The following is a 24,898-nucleotide window of genomic DNA, read 5'->3' as shown; positions in this document are numbered from 1 at the left end:
TAATATAAAACATGGAAACAAAATAGTATAAACAATAGAAGCGCTGTCCGACTTCTCCTAGAATTAGCGACGCGTTCTTGTAGTTAGTATGCTAATGTTGATATGAATTCTTTATGAAGGTAACAACGCGATATTGAAGGAGAACGAGTGAGCGATATCTTAGCTAAACGACCAAGGTATGTGAGGCTAGTCCCTTTTTCCTGATGGCATGAATCTTGTAGCACGAAATTCCTATTCTCTTCATGAGTTCTTATAGTCCGAAAGGCTAAGAGTCTAACTCCTTAATGTCTATATAAGATGAGGAATACGATATGATGATGCTAGTATAATGATGATGTTAATTATCGCTTACACTCACCTTATGTACTAGTTCCTTCAAGGTGAGGCAGAGTATCAATAGTTGTTCCATAATGGAATCGGGGGATCACGACCTTACGTCACCCCGATAGAATAAAGTTGATCTTGAGCCTTATGCATGTATTACAATGAGATATGTATTTTATGATGAGTATATTATTATTATGAGCATTTTATGATAAGCATGACATGAGCATTTCACACCGTGCCTAGTTGGCCGGGCAGTCACCGCCAAGGCGGGCAGCTATACGGATACACCATGACCTTCGGGCATGGGCAGACACCACTAGTGGGCGGCATGAGATGGTACCCCGGACGCGGGAGGCCTAGACGCGGGCTAATATTATTGATTATCACATCGTTCCGACATGGACGGGCAGCTTGCATATGATGCATATATGTTATGAGGATGAGTACGAGTAAGATGGCACGCATGATTTCCTTTATGATTATCAGACAGATCCAGATATTTCACGTTGATGTTATCACTATGTTGTTGATGTTTTCTTTCATTGTTTATGCTTCTCATACTCAGTACAACATTCGTACTGACGTCCTTTCTTCGGACGCTGTGTTCATGCCCACAGGTAGACAGAGAGGAGAGCTTGGCCCAGATCCTCAGTAGCAGTCAGCTGGTTGAAAGCACTCCATTGTCCGGAGGTGCTTAGGATTATCCTTTTGGTATATATGTATATTTTGGGCACGACAGAGTCTTGTTCCGTCCATGTATATACAGTATGTTAGTAGAGGCTCGTAGATACGCAGTGTGGGTTAGATGGTCTCACAAGAAGTTTTCATATGCATGTATATTATTTTGATGGCCGAAAGGCAATTATATATAAAGTATTTATGTTTGTTTAATTATGATTTTCCTACAACTGGTATGTAAATTGATAAAAGAATATTAAATGAGCAAGATAAGTAGTAGAGTGAGCGGTGCTCGGTAACTAACTGGGTCGGGACAATATATGTGTCGGGACCTCACACATATAAAGACGACCCCACTAGACACGGCTTCATAGACTCCCTAAGACACTCGAACCTAGTGTTCTGATACTAAACTTTGTCACGCCCCGAACCATGGCCTTGGCATAACATGGCACTCGGTGCCTAACTGCATGTGACCGAGCGAACCCATAGGTTGGCTGAATCAACACGTGATATCAAAACATGTAATAACAAGGGATAAACTAACACATGCAGATCTACTAAAAAATCTGGCTAAATATATATATATAAGTGCGGAAATACTGGTTTAAGTTTGAACATCTAAATAAATAGCAAACAAGGCTAAAACATAAAAGTCTGCTAATATCGAACTAACTAGACTATATCTATGAAGCCTCTAAAGATAATTGTTGGGAATAATGAAGCAGGATAACACCCCAGAAGAACTGGGGATCACCAATAGCTAATACGAGCAGGCCCTAGCTAGCTGGATCAGTAACCTGTATATCGTTGCCTACATCACGAGATGCAGACCCCAACCAATAAAAGGGACAACAACACATTTGAATTGTACTGGTATATAAAGCAACCGAAGGAAAGAATATAAATACTAAAACTCAAACTAAACTAAACAGGAAAGCAAGAGTCTGAAGTACTCCCTGTTTTGAATGAAAAATCACCTGTAAAACTGTAAATATAACTGTGCCTTGGGACGCAAATAATGTGCACAAAACCTGTGGCCATAGGCCCAAGCAATACATATGCATAAACTGTGGCCTAGGGCTAAAAAATACAGATACAGGTGTTCAACAATAAACAATTTACAAAACTGAAACTGGCTATAGCTGATAGCATGATAACTGTTTCTGAATACAGAACTTAAGTAAATAACTTATTATACACTGACTGAGACTCATGTGGTGTTAATACACAATTCTATAATGATTACGTACTGAATTCATGAAATTCAAACTGATTACCATGAATAAATTAAGAAACTATAACCCTAGAAGATAGCAGTTCTTCAGCTATTCAATAAACTAGGGCTAAACTGTATTCTGAGTCAAATTACTGATAAGCATGTAGAATGAGGCGTAGGGAGATTCATAAACATTCCCTAACATATATATTTATCCTCACATACCTATGCTCCAAGTGTTGTAACTACTGGTCTAAAATTGAGGTGAATTCCAAAAGTCTAATTCTTGAACCCTTAGGTGGGTTTTGTTGAAAACCTTAGGTTAAGAACAATGATTCCCTAATTTAATCCACTTGGACACATGATTTAATCCACTTGGAATAGGATAGGGTAGCTTACCTTAGTGTTCTTAGTGGTGAGGAGTAGAGGAGATCGTTCTAGGGTTTAGGGACTAGTAAAAATAAAAAGTAGAACTGAACCAGGTATTTATATGTTCTGGTGCGAGTTGGGAAATACAGGCCAAAATATGGTTCTTATTCCAAATTATGGTGCATATTCTGACTATAATTAATCATGTTCCAAAAAAACAGAAACACTGCCTTACTTCCCTCCTCAAATACGATTTGAATTACGGGCCATAAACAAATTTACGGTCCGTAATTAACAATATAATTTCCCAAGAAAAATTCCAGAATGTATAGTGAATTTGGATGGCATTTTACGATTTTCAATACAGGCCGTATGATGAAATACGGTTCGTAATCTGGGGCGTAAATCCTCATCTGATAACTGTAGAAAATTTTCCAATTCTAACATTCTCTATATGATTTTCTAAGTCTAAAATCATGGTCAAGGCTTAAGTTAAAGGTCTGAGGTGTTACAATAATTGTTGAGATGTTCACTCGATACACCTCTATTGTGAATGAGTTAACCACACTTGGAAAGGTCAAATCCACTGAGGATTTAGTAGAGAAAATTTTGTGAACCCTGTCAAAATCCTTCAAGATGAAAGTCACAACTATCGGGGAAGGAAAAGACATAAAGGAGATGTGTCTAGATGAACTAGTGAGAAATCTACAGACCAATGAGATGGACATAGAAAAAGCTCTGGAAGATCTTTAGCACTCAAAGCCACAGATAGGGAGGATGAAGATGACATGGCCCTGATTACGAGAAACTTCAGGAAGTTCCTAAAATAAGAAAATGATTGGAGAAAAGGAAATATTTCAAAGAGAACTAAAAGTTCTGACAAAGTCCAGATAGGTGGATGTTTTAAGTGTGAAAAAACTAAACATATGATCAAAGATTGTCCACTATCGGAAGTTGAATGGAAAAGAGAAGGGTCAAAGAAGGATAAGAAAGGGCAGGCAAAGAAAAACAAGGAAACCTGAAGAGCGATGGTAACCGCCTGGGGGTCTGATGATGACTCTGATGAAGAGGTTGACCACACTGCTCTCATAGTTGCTGATCATTCAGACACAGAGGAGGGCATCAAGTTAATCACTTATGGGCTCAAATATAAGTTAGATAAAATCTCAAAGAAAGAACTGATGACCTTGATAAACACCCTAATCGATGAATATCAAAAGATGAGCACAAAGAAAGTTGAGCTACATGGCGAATTTAAAAGCTAGGATCAACTGTTGAATTGCGAAGCCTCCAAAGACATATTTGAAAGGGAGAATTCACTGTTGAAATAACAAGTTGCTAAACTTGTTTTATCAGTCTTGGATCTCCAATCCAAGTTCTTAATCTGACTATTAAACCAAGAGAATGTGGGCCAAGTAGTGAGCAATGTGAGGTTGAGTTTCAACTACAGAAAGTGAAAAAGGAGCTACACCTGGAGAAGGAAATATCTAGAGACCTCAAAACAAAACTATTGCACCCTGTACTTTTATATGTTAAGTGTCTTCATGAGTTGGTTGCTATATATTGGGAGAGTGGAATTATCATTGAGGTTATATGAGATTAGACGTGTTCATCTTGAGTATGTGAGGGTTTAAGTTCATGTTTGTTAAGTGTTGGAAGGATTAGAGGGTAAACGAATCGAAGAGAATACGTTTCATCGAAAGTTGATAGCTACGGACCGTATTTGGAAATATTTTCTGTACTTCCCTTGGCAGAGAGGAGAAATTCCTTGGTGAAAATTACGGCTAAGAAATACAGACCATATTTAAAAATACGGTCAGTATTTCTGGCCGTATTTTTATGTCGGCTGCAGTTTATATTTTTTTTTTATATTTCGTGTATACCTCATTTTAACTCATTTTCTCCACTTCCCCTATTCTACAACATTCTAGAAAACCCTATCCAACATTATCTATTCAACTCCTAAGTAAAATCAAGGATCAAAAAGAATATTAAGCGTTTAAATGTTCTAAAGTAAAGTAACGTAAGCAGGAGAGGTCATGAAACCTTTACAAAGTTAAGGAAGACTTTTAACAAGTGTTAAGCAAGTGTCTAAAGGTTCCGGGATCAAGCGAATCGAAGGAATTAAGTTTGTCGATACTTTGGGAAAACATGGCAGAAGTTCGGACAAAATTATTGGTCCAAATTTAGGGAAGTGTATCTCCTAGAATATGAGGAGTTATGGAACGCATAACCTTTGTAAATTCAAGTTTAGAGAGTTTTCTTTCCAATGTAATTGACAGATCGCAAATCGGAGATGTAAGGTGGAAGATATGGCCCGTAGAAAGTTGTATGATTCCTCTATGCAACTCGACGGTGCAACTTGACGAACCGTCGAGCAACTCGACTATGCATCGATGTTGTCGTCTAGCTAAGGCGGTGGTACCGACCTTTGGGGGGGTATAAAAATGTCACCACCCGACTAGGGGGCCGCGACGAGCACCCGGTGCTACCCCACCCGGGAACCCCCTTATCGTACATAACATAACATCTAGGTGAACCATAAGTCAATTCGTGCTTTTCTTATCGTTAATCATATTTGTACCCTTAGACGACCATCATCATTTAACATATCATAGGCATCTATGCCACATCATAAGTACAAGGCCGACGAGGCCAACAAAAGATATACAAAACATGGGCCGACATGGCCGAACATCTCTACCCACATACACATGACTACGAGCCTCTAAGAGTATGACATATCACATTAGCGGGACAGGACCCCGCTATGCCCATAATTATATACACAAAAGAATGAGTACCCAAAAGATACGGCTCCGAAGGAAATGGAGCTCTCTATGTAATCTCCGAATAGGCAGCTATGGATCAAGTCTGTCTCCCTGTGCACCTGCGGGCATGACGCAGCGTCCACAAACAAAAGGACGTCAGTACGAAGAATGTACTGTGTATGTAAAGCATGAGCAACATCAATAAATAGGCATCCCGAACAACATATGAAATAGCATAGGAGGGGGGAGACAATAATATCATCGTCATAACACTTACTTGCCTTTCGTAGGACTTTCCATTTTTCATACGTATTTGTACACCTACGTCATCATCCGTATTCCATAATAGTACTCGTACCATACTTGTGCTCATATTCATATACATGTCCTTATTCGCATTCGTATACATAGTCTTTTCACATTCATATTCATATTATATACATATCCATACACTTATATACATACATAGCGTGCCCGACCATAAGGTTCGGTGTTTCATACGTACTTAGCCAACCAAGGCTCAATGTTATTTCTACCTGGCCCTACCAAGTCTTCAGGGTTATCCGTACCATCTGCAGAGGTGTGCGCGCGTTACGTAATCGTATACATACTTTATACATAGTCATATACATATATACCTCCATATACATATATTCTACCCGACATTATAAGCTCGGGGTGTCATTATAGCCCTTCATAGGCACATGTGAATATAATAGCCCGTAGGCACCTTTAGCATCATTATTATTATCATCGTCATCACTATCATCGTCATTATTGCTACATCCATATCTTAGGCTTACTCATCATATGAGGGGCGTTGTACAATCGTAGTACATGTTAAGGATCGTGAGCTTATGAGCTCGGAGTGTCAATCATTTGAATACAACATACACATATAGAGGAATTAGAAATTTGGCCAAGAACCATGCCTTATGAAAGAAAGGTTAGTCTTACATACCTTTTCGTCGGACTATTCTACACTTGCACGTTTCCTTCCAATGCTAGCGTATATACCTTCATTAATATCATAACAATGGCCATTGGTCATTCACATTACCTAGATTTCTCAATTAGCTTCTAATTCTCCCATATTTATGGTCATGACCTCCAACTTCGTCCATTCGTCTAAAGTGTCTAGTTCATGATCTTAGTACCATTTATAATACATTCATATCGTAACACAACAACATTCTTAATTCAATTCAAACTATTCCTCAAAATGTCACCATTCACCATTCATGACCTAGTTGACCACATTTTCTACAATCCATGTATTTTAATTCTCCAATACCTTAAACATCTTGTAAAAATCATGAATCTTACCTTAGAAGTTTTAGGAACAAGCTTTGGTTGATAATACTCCTCTTTGAGCAAAACCCTAGTTTTTCTCCATTTGGATTTCTTGACTTGGATGATCCTTGATGATTCCCTTATCCTTGATTCACTTGTCTTAATGTTATTGATGGCTTATAATCCTTGAAAACTCATATAATAAATGTAGAGAGAAGTGGTGTAATGTTGTAAATGAAATAAGACAAGTCTTGATCCTCATATTTAATAAATTGAAAAATCTGTGCTGGGTGAACAGTGGTCGTCCATCGTGGTTTACGGCCCGTATTCCACTATACGGCTCGTCCTCCATGGGCGTATTTAACCATTTCCAGAACCAGAAGCTGGGCTGCCTTCATGGTGGTTTACGACCATGGTTTACGGGCCGTAAATCACTTTACGGTCCGTCCACCTGGTCGTATTTTACCATTTCTTGACTGGGCAGAAAGTTGAAACCTTGCATGGCAGTTTACAACTGCCAGTTTACGGACCGTATTGCAATTTACGGTCCGTATTTTGCAATTTATGACCACTGGGCAGTTGCAATTCTGCAACTTCCCGTATTTCTTAGACTTCGCATTTTAATCACCCCCGTCCATGCACATGCATTGCTCACCTTGTATCTCATCTTAACTTAGCCAACTTCCTCATCTCACATCGGATACTTTTGAAATCTCACCTAAGGTCATCAAACGTCGTTTCTTGCTCACAGACATCACGCACTCATATTCATCACTAGTTCATCCACTTGCGTACCAACGGAAAATTTTCCGAGGTGTAACAAAAAACCCCACACCACCCGTTCTCCAACCTTCCAACACCTTTATATAACACAATATACTCTTATCAAGATATTTCACTTTCTAGATCATCAATCACTCCAATTTATACGCTAATTAGCTTGGGAAGCTTGTGGCAACATCATAGTGTTGTAATTAATTATGGAACGAAACAAGGGAGGCGAGAACTCAAGTTGCAAGCTAGCAAGTATCAATTCAAGCTTAGTAAGATTTGCAGGATCGGAAAGTAGATTTTGAGTAGCTAAGTGAGCGGCTGCCACGACCCAAACCGATGGGCCATGACTAGTGCCCGAGTTGGACACTCGTATACGAACCTGCTAGGTATATTCAGACTGATACTAGGACAATGTGGAAAATTTGCAAAAACATGTTGTAAACTGATAATGCCATATGTCAAAATGAACATGTATCGTGAGAAGTCACAGGTAACCAAACATAACAAAATATGCAAGCCGACAAGGCTGGCACTATACGCGGGAATATCTAAAGCGAACTACCTCCGTATAGCTGACCAAACAATATATACAACCCACATATGTCTACATACCTCTATGAGTATACCAAAGTCTATGTCAAATCGATCTGTACCAAAATGACTCAAGCTCCAGAACAATGGAGCTCTCCAAGCAGCTGAGCAGAAGTCCTAGACTGGCGGATCACCAAATAGAATTTCTGTACCTGCGGGCATGAAACGCAGCACCCGAAGAAAGGGGGATTAGTACGAATAATGTACTGAGTATGTAAGGCATAAATAACAACATATAAAGATGTGAAAGGTAACATGGAATAGGAGGGGTAACCTATACATCTTAAAATCATATGCACACAAGCACCTATATACATATATACACATATAACATAAGTATTAGTGTTGCGGAACGTGCAACCCGATCCATAAATGTTAGTGTTGTGGAACATATAGCCCGGTCCAAAAGTATATCATTTTGTTGCGGAACGAACAGCCCGATCCAAAAATATCATATTTTAGTACCGAGGAACATACGGCCCGATCCATACCTGTCATATGTTAGTGCCGAGGAACGTACGACCCGATCCATATGAGTTAGTTCCGAGGAACGTACGGCCCGATCCATATGAGTTAGTGCCGAGGAACGTATGGCCCGATCCATATGAGTTAGTGCCGAGGAACGTACGGCCCGATCCATATGAGTTAGTGCCGAGGAACGTACGGCCCGATCCATATAAGTTATTGCCGAGGAATGTACGACCCGATCCATATATATCATATTCATATACATAATGTAAATAACATGCATGAAAGCTCATATGAAGGCAACAACTCTATCGGAGCAACGTAAGGTCAATAACCTCCGATTCACATTATGGAACAACCATTATCGCTATATCTCATTTCGAAGGAACAATTCATAAGGTGAGATCAACAACAATGAAATAAATCGAGAGAATCATGAAATAGCTCAACATTTTCATAGCATCGTTGAAATCATTACTTACGACCATTGAACATAAAATCATCATTTTCATTGTAATCATCATAGAATCATTCTCATCTTTAACATCATGAGAAGCTTTAGGAATTATGAACTTCTAGCTTTTGAAATCAGGGAGGTTGTGGAAACATTTATGGAATCATACCATAGGAATCAAGCCTTTGAAAGAAAGGGACGACCCTTAACATACCTTTTCGGTCGTCTTAACTTTAACTACTTAACGCTTATCCTCCCAAGCTTGTAAATCTACATTCAAGAGAATTCATATTATCGTTAGGCTTATCGTCAAATGCTTGTCTTAGGCCCCCAAATTAATTCCATTTAAAATCTACCGAAATTCAGGAAGCATCTCCCCTGTTTATATCCCTAGCCCGAAATCAAAATACCAACAAAACAACAACAATAGTAATACTAATATCAACCACATCATCATCAATACCAAAATATTCCATAAAACACCCCACACGATGTTTTTCAACACACAACAATATACACTTCCTTTCTTCCCAATTAAGGAGCGTAACCTCATCAACGCACCAACAACATCATATACCATCTCTATACATGTAAATCATCCCAGCCACTTGGCCACAACATGCTCAAAACAGTCCATAAACACAACAAGTAAAACACAACACTTTATGTCCTTTCCTCCATAACTATTTTAACTTTTAAGACTTGATAAACCTTCAAATCAACTCAACATAAAAGATAGGATGAAGAACATACCTTATACTTGAAGAAAGTTAGCCACACCAACTTTCTTCAAGACCAAACTCACCACAACATCAAGTAGAAGCAAGAACAATCACCTTTCATGGACTAGTTTGGTGTAATCTTGTTAATGCTTGATTTAATGGGCTATAAATGTTTTGGGGGATGTGTTGGGAAGTTTCTAGGACTATTGAGAATGTAAAAAGGCTGAAAAAATGGAGTTAATGGGGGTATTTATACCCCTCATAAGTCGGTTCCACCGACCTTCTCAAGTGGGACCTGCGGAAGCCATTTGGCAACTTGGAGTCCTTATTTTAAATTGGCTATAACTTTCTACTCCGATGTCTTTTTGACGAGCGGTTTGTTGCGTTGGAAACTAGACTCGACGAACTTAATTTTAGGCTTTTGAAACACCTTAAAACTCCTAATATAACTAGAGATATACCCCTCCAAATTTGACCTAAAATTCTGTCCAAACTTTTTTTTCAAATTTTCGACAAACTTATTTTCATTGATTTGCTTTGTCCCGGAATCTTCCGAAACTCTCCATACATGATATTTATCATTAATCATACTTGATAATGGTCACGTCCTTTGGTTCCAAGGTTGTCCTTCCCGGTTACGACTTAAGAGATGGAATTCATCCTTTACCTCATTGTTACGTACTTCCCATGGCTTGTACCTTCCAAAACTTCATGGGACGTCTCTAATACTCCATTAAAATGGTGAAGTACGTGGCATGCTCATGCTCTGAAAGTGTGAGGTGTAGCATCCTTACCCCCTTAGAAACATTCGTCCTTGAATGGTGTAGTATGCAAACCCACAACATCTCCATTGGTTTTAGAAAATGGTTGCCTTTCTTTTAGAATTTGATTGCCATATTTGTATGCTAAAAAATTAATCGGTGCCTTCTCATTCTTCTTTAACTCCTTTATTGCACTCAGTCTTGACTCCTTTCACCTCTTTGTCCTTATGTACACAATCAGAAATCAACTAATATCCCATTCTCATTTTGTCCGTATTACAATAATCTTGCATTACTAGGTCGTAGTTGCTCGCCACTCTATGAATGTTCACTCCTTCATGCTCTTTATTTCCCCACTAGTGGGCAACTCCCTCATTCAGATATGACACCTTTATTTATTTACTCCCTTGATGCTGTCTCAGACTGCCCCTTAATACTTTCTTGGTCGCACTGCCTTCTTTGAGGCCCTTCTACTTCTACCCCTTTTTGTGACTAAACATTTTCCCGAATCAACAGGTTAATAGGGACATTGGAATCCATCAAAACATTTTACAGAACGTTTTGTCACGCTTTGCTCTTTTATCCCTCGTCTTCCTCCACAACTATTATCACTGAATTCTTCTTACTCTGAATTTCTTGTTTCACTTTATATCTACAATATATCATTGAGAGTAGCTATGCCACACTCTTCCACTTCCACTATCAATCCTCTTATTCACTTAGCTCACTTATCCGAGATTTTCCTTGACTACTTATTAGAATCTCATCTATGCGTTGTAGTTCTTCCAGTATTCTGCCACTTCCTATTCGTGTCGTGAAATCCTTACAAATATACTCTCTTCTTTCTTCTCCTTCCTGCCGCCAAGGCTATTCCATATTTATGAATATTTCCCATACATCCTTCTATTTCCCTTATAATTAAATCTCAGTATTCCTTATCCTCATCCCATGTCATTAATATACTACCTCCCGGTTAGCTTTGTTAGTTTATTATCCTCTCATTTGTCCTTGATGATTGCTCAATTTTTTTATCCTTCCTCTTCTCTCCTCTCTTTTTGATCGTCCCATTAGTATACCTTTCCTAATTTCATCCTCAAACGTTCCTTGAGTACCTTTCCTATATTGACCCTGAAGTTCCTGAAATATTCTTTTAAACGTGCAAATCCATTCTATTCTTATATCATCTTTTAGGAAAGTTTTCCGTGTCCAAGGCAACCGTTTCAGTATGACCACACACTTATCCCTTTATATACCTCTCGAGAGCTGGAAATCTCTTAGTATCGTTGCAAGGCCTGATCATTATTTCTCTTACATCACATTCCTAGTTGTGGTTACTATCCTTTAGTCCCACTTATCGAAGTTTGTTCTCTGACCCCACGCATTCGTCTTTTATTCCATACTACCATCCTTTATCCCCATTGCTTGCCTACCTTCGAATTTTTATCCAAATAACCCCTTGCCTTGCCCATCGTCTCTCTTGGAAGCTTCACTCACCCTCGTTTCTTACTCTTTTCCCTTTTCTCAAGACATTCTAATCCCTTTACTTTATATATACTCCTTCCTTTTCCTGATGTTATTGCGTTAGGACTTTCCAACTCTAATCTGTAGTGAAAATAGCATCAACTTACCTTGTAAAATTTGTACCACTTTTGTCACTTGAACTTCATTACCTTGTTCGATTAATGCCTTCAGTATATAGCAACGTCGGTTGCTGAGACACACATACCAGGTGGCGCAGCCACATATGAGATATCACACACACACACACACACACACACACATACACACACACACACACACACACACACACACACACACACATATATATATATATATATATATATATGTATGTATGTATATTCGAATGCCTTGCTTACGAAGTATTTCCAAATACTATTCGAACTAATCCTAATTCTAGAGTTGTGATGCACCTCCTTTCTATTTTTCGGTCTAGTCCACCTTATCCTTCGCGACCTTTTAGGGTTTCCAACCGTTTCTCATGCTTCAAATTCCCCTTAAGTTACTCAAGCTCCTCATACTTCTCCTACATTTATATTGGTGGGATTTCTTAGTACACTTCCCAAGGGGGTCACCCATCCTAGTATTACTCTCACCCCAGAATGCTTAACCTTGGAGTGCTAGTGGGATCCAGTGTGCTAGTGCTGGTACGATCGCATCCACCCTACTATGTGACCTTTATCGCATGACCTAGAATAAGTTGAATTTCTAACAGATTCCAATAAATTCTCGTAAAGCATCTCCCTCTGGATTAGAAAGGATCTCTTACTTTTCCGACTAAACAAATGTTATTATGGCCTGTGAAATCCTCAATAATCACCTTCAATTTGCATGTATGAATACTTTTCATCCTAAATTTCAAAGCTTCCCTACAGTGGATCCTCCTCCGTAGACGTCACAACTCTGGCAGAACCGTCGCGGGGTCCTCAGAGGGATCAGTCTCAATGGAATAGCTAAGGCTCCTCCTGCTCGGTCCCGGAGCCTGTGGTCCTGAATCTACTCTTGGGGTCTTCTTAACACCCCCACTATCCGAGGCTGATCTGTTCATCTTTATCAATATGTTCTTACCTATAGGAAAAAGGGGTCAGAAGCAATCTTTCCTAGACTCTGGCTCTATCGTACGATCTAGAGTAAGAAGGAAAGATGACATCCTAAATGTCCCGTAGCTTGAGGTTTATAGATTTGGTGCACAACATACCGATAAACAAGACTCTACGAGACACGATCTGTAGACACTCTGAGGATGAACTGCTCTACTACCACTTTTGTCATGACCCAACCGATGGGCCATGACGAGTGCCCGAGCTGGAGGCTAGTATACGAACCAGCTAGCTATAATCAGACTGACACTAGGACAATGTGGAAAATTTGCAAAAACATGTTGTAAACTCATAATGCCATATGTCAAAACGAACCTGTCTCCGGAGGAGTCACAGCAACCAAGCATAACAAAATATGCAAGTCGATGAGGCTGCCACTATACACGGGAATATCTAAAACGAACTACCTCCGTATAGCTGATCAAACCATATATACAACTCACATACGTCTACAGACCTCTAAGAGTATACCAAAGTCTATGTAAAATGAATCTGTACCAATATGACTCAAGCTCCGAAACAATGGAGCTCTCCGAGCATCTAAGCAGAAGTCCTAGACTGGCGGATCACCAAGCAAAATTTATGTACTTGTGGGCATGAAACGCAGCCCTCGAAGAAAGGCGGTCAGTACGAATAATGTACCGAGTATGTAAGGCATAAATAAAAACATATAAAGATGTGAAAGTTAATATGGAATCGGAGGGATAACCTGTACATCTTAAAATCATATGCACACAAGCACCTATGTACATATATACACAAATAACATAAGTATTAGTGTTGCGGAACGTGCAACCTGATCCATAAATGTTAGTGTTGTGGAACGTACAGCCCCATCTAAAAGTATATCACTTTGCCACGGAACAAAAGGCCCGATCCATATATATCATATGCTAGTGCCGAAGAACGTACGGCCCGATCCATACATATCATATGTTAGTGCTGAAGAACGTACGACCCGATCCATATAAGTTAGTGTCGAGGAACGTATCACCTGATCCAGATGAGTTAGTGCCGAGAAACGTACGGACCGATCTATATGAGTTAGTGCCGAGGAACGTACGGCCCGATCCATATAAGTTAGTACCGAGGAATGTACGGCCCGATCCATATAAGTAAGTGCCGAGGAACGTACGGCCCGATCCATACAAGTTAGTACCGAGGAACGTACGGCCCGATCTATATAAGTCAGTGCTGAGGAACGTACGGCCTGATTTATATAAGTCAGTGCTGAGGAATGTACGACCCGATCCATAAAAGTTAGTGCCAAGGAACGTACGGCCCGATCCATATAAGTTAGTGCCGAGGAACGTACGGCCCGATCCATATATATCATATTCATGTACATAATGTAAATAACATGCATGAAAGATCATATGAAGGTTACAACTCTATCGGAGTGACATAAGGTCGGCAACCTCCGATTCACATTATGGAACAACCATTATCGCTATACCTCACCTCGAAGGAACAATTCATAAGGTGAGATCAACAAAAATGAAATAAATCGAGAACATCATGAAATAGCTCAACATTTTCTTATCATCGTTGAAATCTTAACTTGAGACCTTTGACCATAAAATCATCATTTTCATTGTAAGCATCATAGAATCATTATCATCTATAACATCATGAGAAGCTTTAAGAATTATGAACTTCTAGCTTCTGAAATCAAGGAGGTTATGGAAACATTTATGGAATCATACCATAGGAATCATGCCTTTGAAAGAAAGGGACGAGCCTTAACATACATTTTCGGTCATCTTAACTTTAACTATTTAACGCTTATCCTCCCAAGCTTATAAATCTAAATTTAAGAGAATTCATATTATCGTTAGGCTTATCGTCAAATGCTTGACTTAAGCCCTCAATTTAATTCCTTTTAAAATCTGCCGAAATTGAGGCAGCATCTCCCCTGTTTATATCCCTAGCACAAAATCACAATACCAACAAAACAACAACAAGAGCAATACTAATATCAACCACATCATCATCAATACCAAAACATTCCATAAAATATCCCACACGATGTTTATCAACACACAACAACAATATACACTTCCTTTCTTCCCAATCAAGGAGCATAATCTCATCAACAGACTAACAACATTAGATACCATATCTATACATGTAAATCAGCCCATCCACCAGGCCACAATATGCTCAAAACAGTGCATAAACACAACAACTACAACACAACACTTTATGACCTTTCCTCCATAACTATTTTCACTTTTAAGACTTGCTAAACCTTCAAATCAACTCAACATAATAGATTGGATGAAGAACGTACCTTATACTTGAAGAACTTTGGCCACACCAACTTTCTTCAAGACCAAACTCACCACAACATCAAGTAGAAGCAAGAACAATTACCTTTCATGGACTAGTTTGGTTTAATCTTGTTAAATTCTTGATTTAATGGGCTATAAATGTTTGGGGTATGTGTTGGGAAGTTTCTAGGACTATTGCGAATGTAAAAATGCTGAAAAAATGGAGTTAATGGGGGTATTTATACCCCTCATAAGTCGGTTCCACCGACCTTCTCTAGTGGGACCCGCGGAAGCCATTTGGCAGCTTGGAGTCTTTATCTTAAATTGGCAATAACTCCCTACTCCGATGTCGTTTCGACGAGCGGTTTTTGCGTTGGAAAATAGACTCGACAAACTTAATTTTCGCTTTTGAAACATCTTAAAACTCCTAATATACCTGGAGATATACCCCTCCAAAGTTGACCCAAAATTCTGGCCAAACTTTTTTCCAAACTTTCGACAAACTTATTTTCTTTGATTTGCTTGGTCCCGGAATCTTCCGAAACTCTCCATACATGATATTTATCATTAATAATACTTGATAATGGTCATGTCCTTTGGTTCCAAGGTTGTCCTTTCCGGTTACGACTTACGAGATCGTAATTTATCCTTTACTTCATTGTTACGTACTTCCCATTGCTTGTACCTTCGAAAACTTCATGGGATGTCTCTAATACTCAATTAACACGGTGATGTACATGGCATGCTCATGCTCTGAAATTCCAAGGTGTAACAGCGGCAAGGTATGTTAAGTTTGTTCCTTTCTTTCTTATGGCATGGTCTTATCGACACATACTTTCACAGATGATGTCCATAATGACTTCACTTTTAGAAATGTTAGGAGCTTACGTATCATGATGTTCCTATGACATAATTAATCTTGTTTATTGTTGTTAATCTCATCTTATAGTCATTGATTCCTTCAAGGTGAGATATGCCGACGATGAAAGATCCATAACGATAATCGGAGGTAAAATGACCTTACGTCACTTCAATAAATTTAGAAATGTGTTTTTAAGGAATGTTTTGTAAGACATGAATAGTATGCGAGTAGAAGATCCCTAATTAGGTATTTAATGCTAGAAGAGAGGCTTATGATGTATCGCGGGATTTGGTTAAGGTTTAGTTAATCGGGAAGAGGTCTTAATGGCCTGGAAATGTGTTTATAAGTTTTATATAACCATTTAGGCATTAACGGATAAGTAATGATAATAAAGAGTGCATAGAAATCACCCATAGAGGATCTGGTTATGATGTTGATTATATTTACCACTGGTCTACAGCCAGTTGGGTAGATTATGTATGACTATTTACCAACAAGCTACAACTATTTAGGCAGTTATTACCACCGAGCTACGGCTAGTCGGGCAGACATGTATTTACCACTATGCTATGGCTGGTTAGGCAGTTATTACCACCTAGCTACAGTCGGTTAGACAGTTACCACTGATCAGTCGAGCATATGCACTCTACCATCGGGCGATAATCGGATGGACAGTTATCACCGTACTACAGCCGGTTGGGCAGTTACCACTGATCAATTGTGTAGATAGCATAGGAAGATAAGGAGGCCAGAAAGTATAGAGAGATATACATGCTAGTTTCTCATTGGTAAGTCAGAAGTGCTAAATTGATTCTTATCCATCTTCTTTACAGTATATGTTTATTATATTATATTATATTTCCACCTTACATACTCGGTACATTATTCGTACTGACGATCCTTTTGTTTATTGATGTTGCGTTCATGCTCGCAAGTAGATAGGGAAACGTTTCAGACTTATAGGCTGCCTTCTCAACGGTTGTACAAGAGCACTCCACTTGTTCCGGAGTTGCGGTCCAGTTGGTACGGCTCTGTTGTGTACATATGGGTATGGTGGAGTCCTGTCTCATCCTTGTTATGTTTTGCACTCCGATAGAGGCTCATAGACAGATATGTACAGTTGGAGGTTCTATGACCATCTTGGTCTATGTTATTGTATCCTCATTTTGATAACCTTGTTGGCATGTATACTTGGGATTAGCTAGATGACGTATGTTTATTATCTTTTGGGCTCATGTCACATACAACTTATAGAATCTATTAGGCAGCATTATGGCCCACCCAGGTATGGATATGAGATGCATGTATGTTTTGTGGTGCTCAGTAGGTTAGCTCTGGGTACCCGTCATGGCCCTCCGATTTGGGTCGTGACAAATTTAGTATCAGGACAGTTCTGTCCTAGAGTTGTCTACGAACCTTGTCCAGTAGAGTCTTGTTTATGCGTGTGAAGCGTGCCACACTTATAAATAGGAGGCTGCAGGTCATTTAGGATGGTTACCCTCTTTGTATCCTAGATCGTGCTATAGAGCAGAGTCATAGGGTATAAATCCTCAACCCTGACCTTCGTTGTTTTACAGTGGACGATGACTCCTTTAGAAAGGATTACGAGTGATTTGAGGATTTTAATCATGATAGGGGGAGGATTGAGTTACACTTTTAAGGAGGACCCAAGTGAGGATGTACCCTTACTTTAGATGGACCCATCCGAGATCATGTCCTCTAAGGAAATGGACCCGTCGGAGTTTTAGGATGAATTGGTGCTATAGATATCATCGACTTTGATAAGAGTAGAGAAGCTAAAAAAAGCCCTGATGTTGCCAGTTTCGCCTTTGACAAAAGTTGGGCAAGGAAAGGAAAGGCAAATACTGGGAGTTGATCCCTAAGCTTTGGATTATAGTAGATTAGCGGAAAGTGCAGGGCTTTCTGAAAAATCGAGGAGTTTGCAGCCCGAGGACCCTATTAACCAAGACTTGATGGTATCTTTGAAGCAATGTTCAAATGAAGGTGGTTGCCAGACCGGACAAGTTAGTATAGTTGGTACATTTTAGAAGTTTCGAGTGGCGGTGAACAACTATTAGAGAGACAATAGGAAGAAGAATTTTCCCAGTCCATGTTAGAGAGATTTGTGCCAGATCAGGGTTCTAGAGTAGGGCCATGGAGAAGCTCACATCCGTCAGAGTTTCAGGACCAGAGCAACTAATGATGAAAGGTATATTTGTCGCATTGATAAAGTTTTAAAATTAAGTAAGTATGAATTGAAATGTTTTATGTTATGCAGTAACGGTAAGTCATAATGCCCCAACAATTATATTCAGTAAGGAAAAAAAGGAGTAATACTAAAGAGGAACCTTAAGTGGAATCTAGGGTCGAACGATGGGTTAAAGTAGTGAATGTATTGATTGAACGATGGAAAAATATATGTTGTGGTAATAAGGTAATAGTATGATTAATCAAGAAAGGCATGTGTGGGAAACATGGTTCAATGAAGAGATTGTGTCTACAAAATTACAAATGATGGGTATTAAGAGGAATCAGTGAGATATGAATGACTTGTAGGTAAGAGGAGACACTATAGTATAGGGGGATGAGTGATGACGCTAGGTACCCACACTTATTTTCACTCCTAGAGGAGGTCCAGACTGAGGCATCATTGACTTCTGGTGCGTAATGTTTCATTGCTTATGACTACGAGTCGTGCGAGGCTATTATTGTTATTGCTTGTTGTGGCCCCGTGTGGCATTGTATATTTTGGGTTGTGTCACAGGTTTGTAATGATACAGTTACAGAGGAATATGTGCCAAAATTTCTATAAGATCTCTGAGAGTTTAACATTCGAAGACGAATGTATCTAAGGGGGGAGGATGTTACACCTGGAAAATTTTCGCGTCGTTTGCGTCGTAAGTAAAGTAGCGTAAGATGGAGAGGTCATGGAACCCTTACAAAGTTAAGGAAGACTTTTAACAAGTGCTTGTAGCGGTTCTATTTTTTCCGATTCATATTTGCACTTGCCTTATTTAAAAAGGAAAGTGTCCCGGGAAAGTACGTGTTTAATCGTACCGGGAAAATGGAAAAAATATACTTCTACGTGGATGGTGCTCTAAACAGATATTGTTTTATAGTCGCTACCTAACTTATAGGTAAGTTAGGAAAACCAGTTCGAAAAGGTTCATTTAAAACGATTAAATTTTAAAAGAAACCAATCTAAGCCAAAGTATGGGTAAGGGTTTTGGTGATCCCCCGGTGAAGGTGTTAGGCACCCCGGTATTAAGGATCTGTAAAATACGGTTAACCTATGGGTTCTAGTAGTATGCCTTGTATATATAAATTGTTTTTGATAAAAATTGCCTATGCTTTAGATTCTCGCAATAAAAGGTTAGTCATTTATGCAAAATACAGCACTTTCAAGAAATAAAAGGGGTAAAATTTTGCTCAAAATTGGGCATTTTGGGTTTCGGACTAGAACACCTAGGTTAAAACTCTAACCTTAGTAGAACACTACGTAACCCCACCCGAGTTAAAAAGATTTTTATAGTTAAGTTAGAAAAATGTTTTTGGCATACTATTATTATCCATATTCCATATCTTTAGATTTTTCAGTCATTTTTAGTCTAAGTTAATCAAAAAATAGTCCCAGTTCAAACCTTTTCCAACGGTCCAATAGTCCACTGGTCCAAGGTCATTTTTGTTTAGAAAATTGGTTAAGTTTGTCAATTTTTTGTTCCAAAAATCATTATTCTCAAATTTAAAGATGTCTCAATATTATACAAGTATATTAGTCCGAAAAGCCGTTTTTTTCACAAGAACTTTCCAAAATCTGTTTTACAGTTTTAAAAATGGTTTTTGCGACTCTAAATATGTGATAATTTTAAAGGTTCCAATAAATCATACATAATAAAAATAAAATAAAACTGAATAGAGTAAGGAGTTAGGCCGACCAAGCCCAACAGAAAAATGCACAAATTAATATTTTCAGCTCCAATAATGTGTTCCAATGCTTATGCCATCCATGCTAGGGGTAGACTTGGTCAAGAATTGTTAAGACTCTGTCTAGAATTGTTAGTGGGCCTCGATGGACCCATCAACGTATAGGGTAATCACAACAAATAGGTATACATAATATAGTAAAATAACTGAGGATGAGAATTAAATTACAAAGCCAAAAAATGAATTACAATGCTTTAGGGCCAAGCCCATAATTATTATACTCGTAAAAATAGCGGACAATTTATGCAAAAGACCATCAGTTGCTAAATATAACAGATCACCAAGACTAAGGACAGGCCCAGAATTGTGGCCCAAAATATTTTTCTTCTAAAAAATTTCTAAGTGTCAGACTATGATATACATGATATACCTGCTAAAATGGAGAGCAAAACCCATGAAGGGCATACCCACTATACACCTCAATATACACTTTATACCCAGCTGATATCAATTCTCAAACACCATATCTAGCCCACATAGAAAACTTCAAATCTACCCAGCAAATGTCACAGGTTCAAACTTAAGTATTTAGTTACCAATCAAGACATTAAAAAACAATCAAATGCTCTTTATTATACATCGTTTTAAGGCCAGTTATCAACAAATTCAAGAACAAGAATGTCACAGAGTAATTCAACTAGTACAGGAGGGAAAAACCAAGCAATTTCAAGCAAACAAGTTACACATGAGCCAAGTTTAACTTTTTGAAAGGTATTAATGCAAGAAAGTGGAAAAGTGATGAATCATCACCTAAAACTGCAACCAACATATTGCAGATTCAAGCAAAATGAAACAGTACCAATTCGGCCTAAATATACTTTCAGTTTTCAGGTTTTTCAAATCACATTTCAACAGGTTTTTTGAAACTCATTTTGACAGTCAACAAGTCCTAAACCAAGTCTCAAAACAAAGGTTCCAACTTGCATTTTCCCCAGAAATACAAAGAGGTTGACAAGCTTAAAGTGATACACAGATAGGGTCTCCAAACATAGGTTAAGATAAGTCACAAACAACCTAACAATGCCAAATTCTGTGAGGCATTCAAAGGTCTCTCAATAATATTTCAAATCTCAACTTGTTATCCAATTATCTTATTAAACTAGTGGGAGAAAATGACAGTTGCACACATAATCCTAGAGATCAATTTTTAGACAGGGCCATTTATACAGATTTCAAATAGTTTCCAATATGAATCAGGTAAATATAGGCAGTAGTTCCAAATGTAAGACTAGGCCTAGATGATCATGAGGAGGTTATACTCATAGACATAGCAACACCTATCAAGAAAAGAAAGACGAGAGGGGCAGAATCATAACAACCTCGTATCCATTCCCTAACCAGTTAAGTGTGTTAATTCAAACAAATCTCAAAGGAAGGACTTTCAGCAATATTATTGAAGTTCAAAATGGGATCATACATCAGTCAAGGAAAGAGAAAATAGCTAAGTTAAAAAAACAAAGCAAAGGTAGTTTAGCTTTTCAAAAAATATTCATAGCTTTCCTTTAAACTTCTATAGTTAACACAACACACTTCAGGAAGAAAAAAGAAGTTGAAAGACTTTGTGTTTAGCCTCTTCAACATTATTTCAAGCAAGTGTAAAGTTCCAACTATCACAAAGGCAAACAAAGAAGGAAGAAACAAGATGGGCAAACAAACAAGTGATCTAATTCGGTTTTGAAAAAAGGAAGAACAGTTCACATGAAGCACCAATACAAGATTTTTTGATCCTATAAATCAGTTTTTGATCTCAAAATCAAATTGTGATGTCAATTAAACTTAGCAAAAATGTCTTATGGCCTCAGGTGAAGGGAACTCAAGTAAACAGAAGGAGTTAAACTCTATCAGAATCCCTTTTTTTGTGTTATCCTACACTTATATCAACACTAAATGTTATTTTAAAAGGGCTTTAATTATCAAGAAAAACATTATAAGCTATGTTTTACACTATTAAAGGGATTTATTTAGGTGTAGAGTCAAAATAATCACACAAATGAAATCATGGAAACACAGTCTATAGATAATAGGTTCACATCTCCAATTTCACAGCTTTTAAACTATTTGTTACACCCCTCGTGTTCGTAGTGGTAGAACCTATGGTTTCTTAGTCAGGTATGCCCTTGGAATAGAGACCCGATCCCGAGTTTGGAGGTAGAAAATGTTTTACCCCATATACAAGGGTACCAACAGATATTCCTGGAAATTTATGGAGTTAAAATTTGAGCGAATCGAATCGACGTGATCTGAACTGAATCAGAAAAATCTGCAGAACACCAGTCATCGTCGACGGGTCGTCGATGTGGTCAACGGACCGTCGATGTGTGGCATCGGCAGGATCCCACAGCCTTGCATCTGCAGGAACAGGTCGACGGCGCAAGTCGACAGACCGTCTACATGTCGACGGGTCGTCGACCCGCTCGTCGAACAGGACCGCTGTAGCCTTTTTGTCTTCCAAGTATAAATAGGTGGTTCACGACATTCTTTCATATTTTCTTTCTTTCCAAATCAGAAAAACCCTAATATATTCTCACCCAATATTTTCCATTATATTAGGGAGGATTTGACAAGACCCGGACCTCGTAAACCCGAGCTTGTGAAGAAGGTGGTTGCTTCTGGGGTTTCTTCAAGGTTGTGAAGTTTAGGGAGTCGAAATTGAAGTGATTCTTGGGATTTTTGACCCCTCAAGGTATGTAAATAATTTCTACCCTTGTAATTGAGTTTATTATCAAGAGTTTTAGTGAACTAAGTAAAGAGAAGGTATTTGTGGGAGTGGTAAGTTGATGAAGGACAAGATGGTGACTTGGGGTTATTTTATGAGATGATTGGAATGGATTTAAGTATATTTTGATATGTATATGTCAAAATACATAAGATGAAACGATTAGTAAGAGAGGCAAATAGCCTAATTAAGCCCTATGATATCTTAATTGTAGACTTGCATGATCCTACGATATGATCCAACAAGCGAGTAAGTGATCTTCCATATTAGTCTACTCTTACAAGCATTAGAAGTACTTCAGTCTTTGATGTTCATGTACCCCATTTATGAGTGATCTTTTTGTTCATGGGTCCAGTCTTATGTAGCCAGTTCTATGCATACAGTTTATTCATGGATAACATTCATTAGATATATTTATGTGCATTGACCCGTAACCAGAAGGCGTTATATACGCGAATATTAGATATATGTAAAGTATGAGAAGATATATAGGCGTTATATACGCATTACCACTATGATGATGATATTGATTATGGCCGCAGAGGAGCCAATATGTTATGATGAGATGCCATAGAGGCTTACAGGTGTTATATATGCATATATATCAGGCGTTATATACGCACACATAAATAGATGCATGACCATCATAGATAAGCATGAGCATGCATATTATGTGCCCATAGAGGCATTGTCAGTTATACAGATTTATGTAGACATAGGCAGATACTAGTTCATAAAAGTACATGTAGTCAGTCATTCAGTTTATGAGTTCAGATCTTATCCATTATTCTTATGTATCTATGTTGTTCTTGTGTCATACATACTCGGTACATTATCTGTACCGACTCCCCGTTGCTCGGGGGGCTGTGTTTATGCCCGCAGGTACATGTAGACAGACAGGTGGTCCAGCTCAGTAGGACCTCTAGATCTAATTAGTGGTCAGTACACTCCATTTGATCCGGAGCTACAGTCAGTTTTCGTATGCCCCTTTTGAGATGTGTATACATATTGGTATGACGGGGCACTTTCCCGTCCTTTCTACAACTTTTATTCTAGTAGAGGTCTGCAGATAGTTGTATGTAGTAGTCGGATGATATAATCTTGTCGTCTTTTATTATTTTGTGTATAGTATATGTAGCACCCTAGCTGGCTTGTACTGTTCTTCCGCATGCTGTGTATATATATGCCGGTTGTACAGAGTTCTGATGTTTCCCTCTTATTAGATCAGTTTATGCCATTTATGGGCCTTTGATGTTCAACATGTTTTAGATACGTGTTTAGGGGTGTTTGGTCGCTAGAGGTCAGACACTCATCACGACTCATCGGTTTAGGTCGTGACAGAAGTGGTATCAGAGTAGTTCCGTCCTTAGGTTGTCTACAGACTGTGTCTAGTAGAGTCTTGTTTATGGGCGTGTTGTGTACCACACTTATAAACAGGAGGCTACAGGACATTTTGGATTATGTAATTCTTTCTCTCTTAGGTTGTGCGATAAAGCCATGTGTTAAACATTCGCTTATGATGAATTATTCTGAATTCAGCGATGCCCTGCAAGAAAGCTACAGCTGCCCAGAAAGGCAAGAGAGCGACATGTGAGGCCACTAGTTGTACTCGATAGGCCACGAGGGCCCAGGATGAGATTCAGAGTGAGGGGCCGTTTGAGACGTCGCATACCCGCCTCCAGCACCAGCCCCAGTTCCTCAGCCGGATGCCGAGGGCCAGGATGTACGGGATGTTTTACGGTTGTTGACCAGATTAGTAGCCGCCCAGGCATAGCGGCAGGGAGTTGGTGTTGACCCAGCAGACAGGGCTAGTAGTTCAAGGGTTAAGACCTTCCTTGGGTTAGGTCCTCTCGAGTTTTCTGTGGTATAGCAAAATATGGACCCCCAGGATTTCATCGATGGTATGCAGAGGACCTTGAGGGTTATGCATGCGGATGAGGTTGAGTCGGTAGAGTTGGCTTCATATAGACTCCGGGATATTTCCATACAGTGGTATCAGGCATGGGAGTTATCTAGGG

This window comes from Lycium barbarum, chromosome 6 (genome assembly GCF_019175385.1).
Source record: "Lycium barbarum isolate Lr01 chromosome 6, ASM1917538v2, whole genome shotgun sequence".
Lineage (NCBI taxonomy): Eukaryota > Viridiplantae > Streptophyta > Magnoliopsida > Solanales > Solanaceae > Lycium > Lycium barbarum.
The sequence above is the reverse complement of the archived record's forward strand: the minus strand, read 5'-3'. Positions refer to the sequence as shown.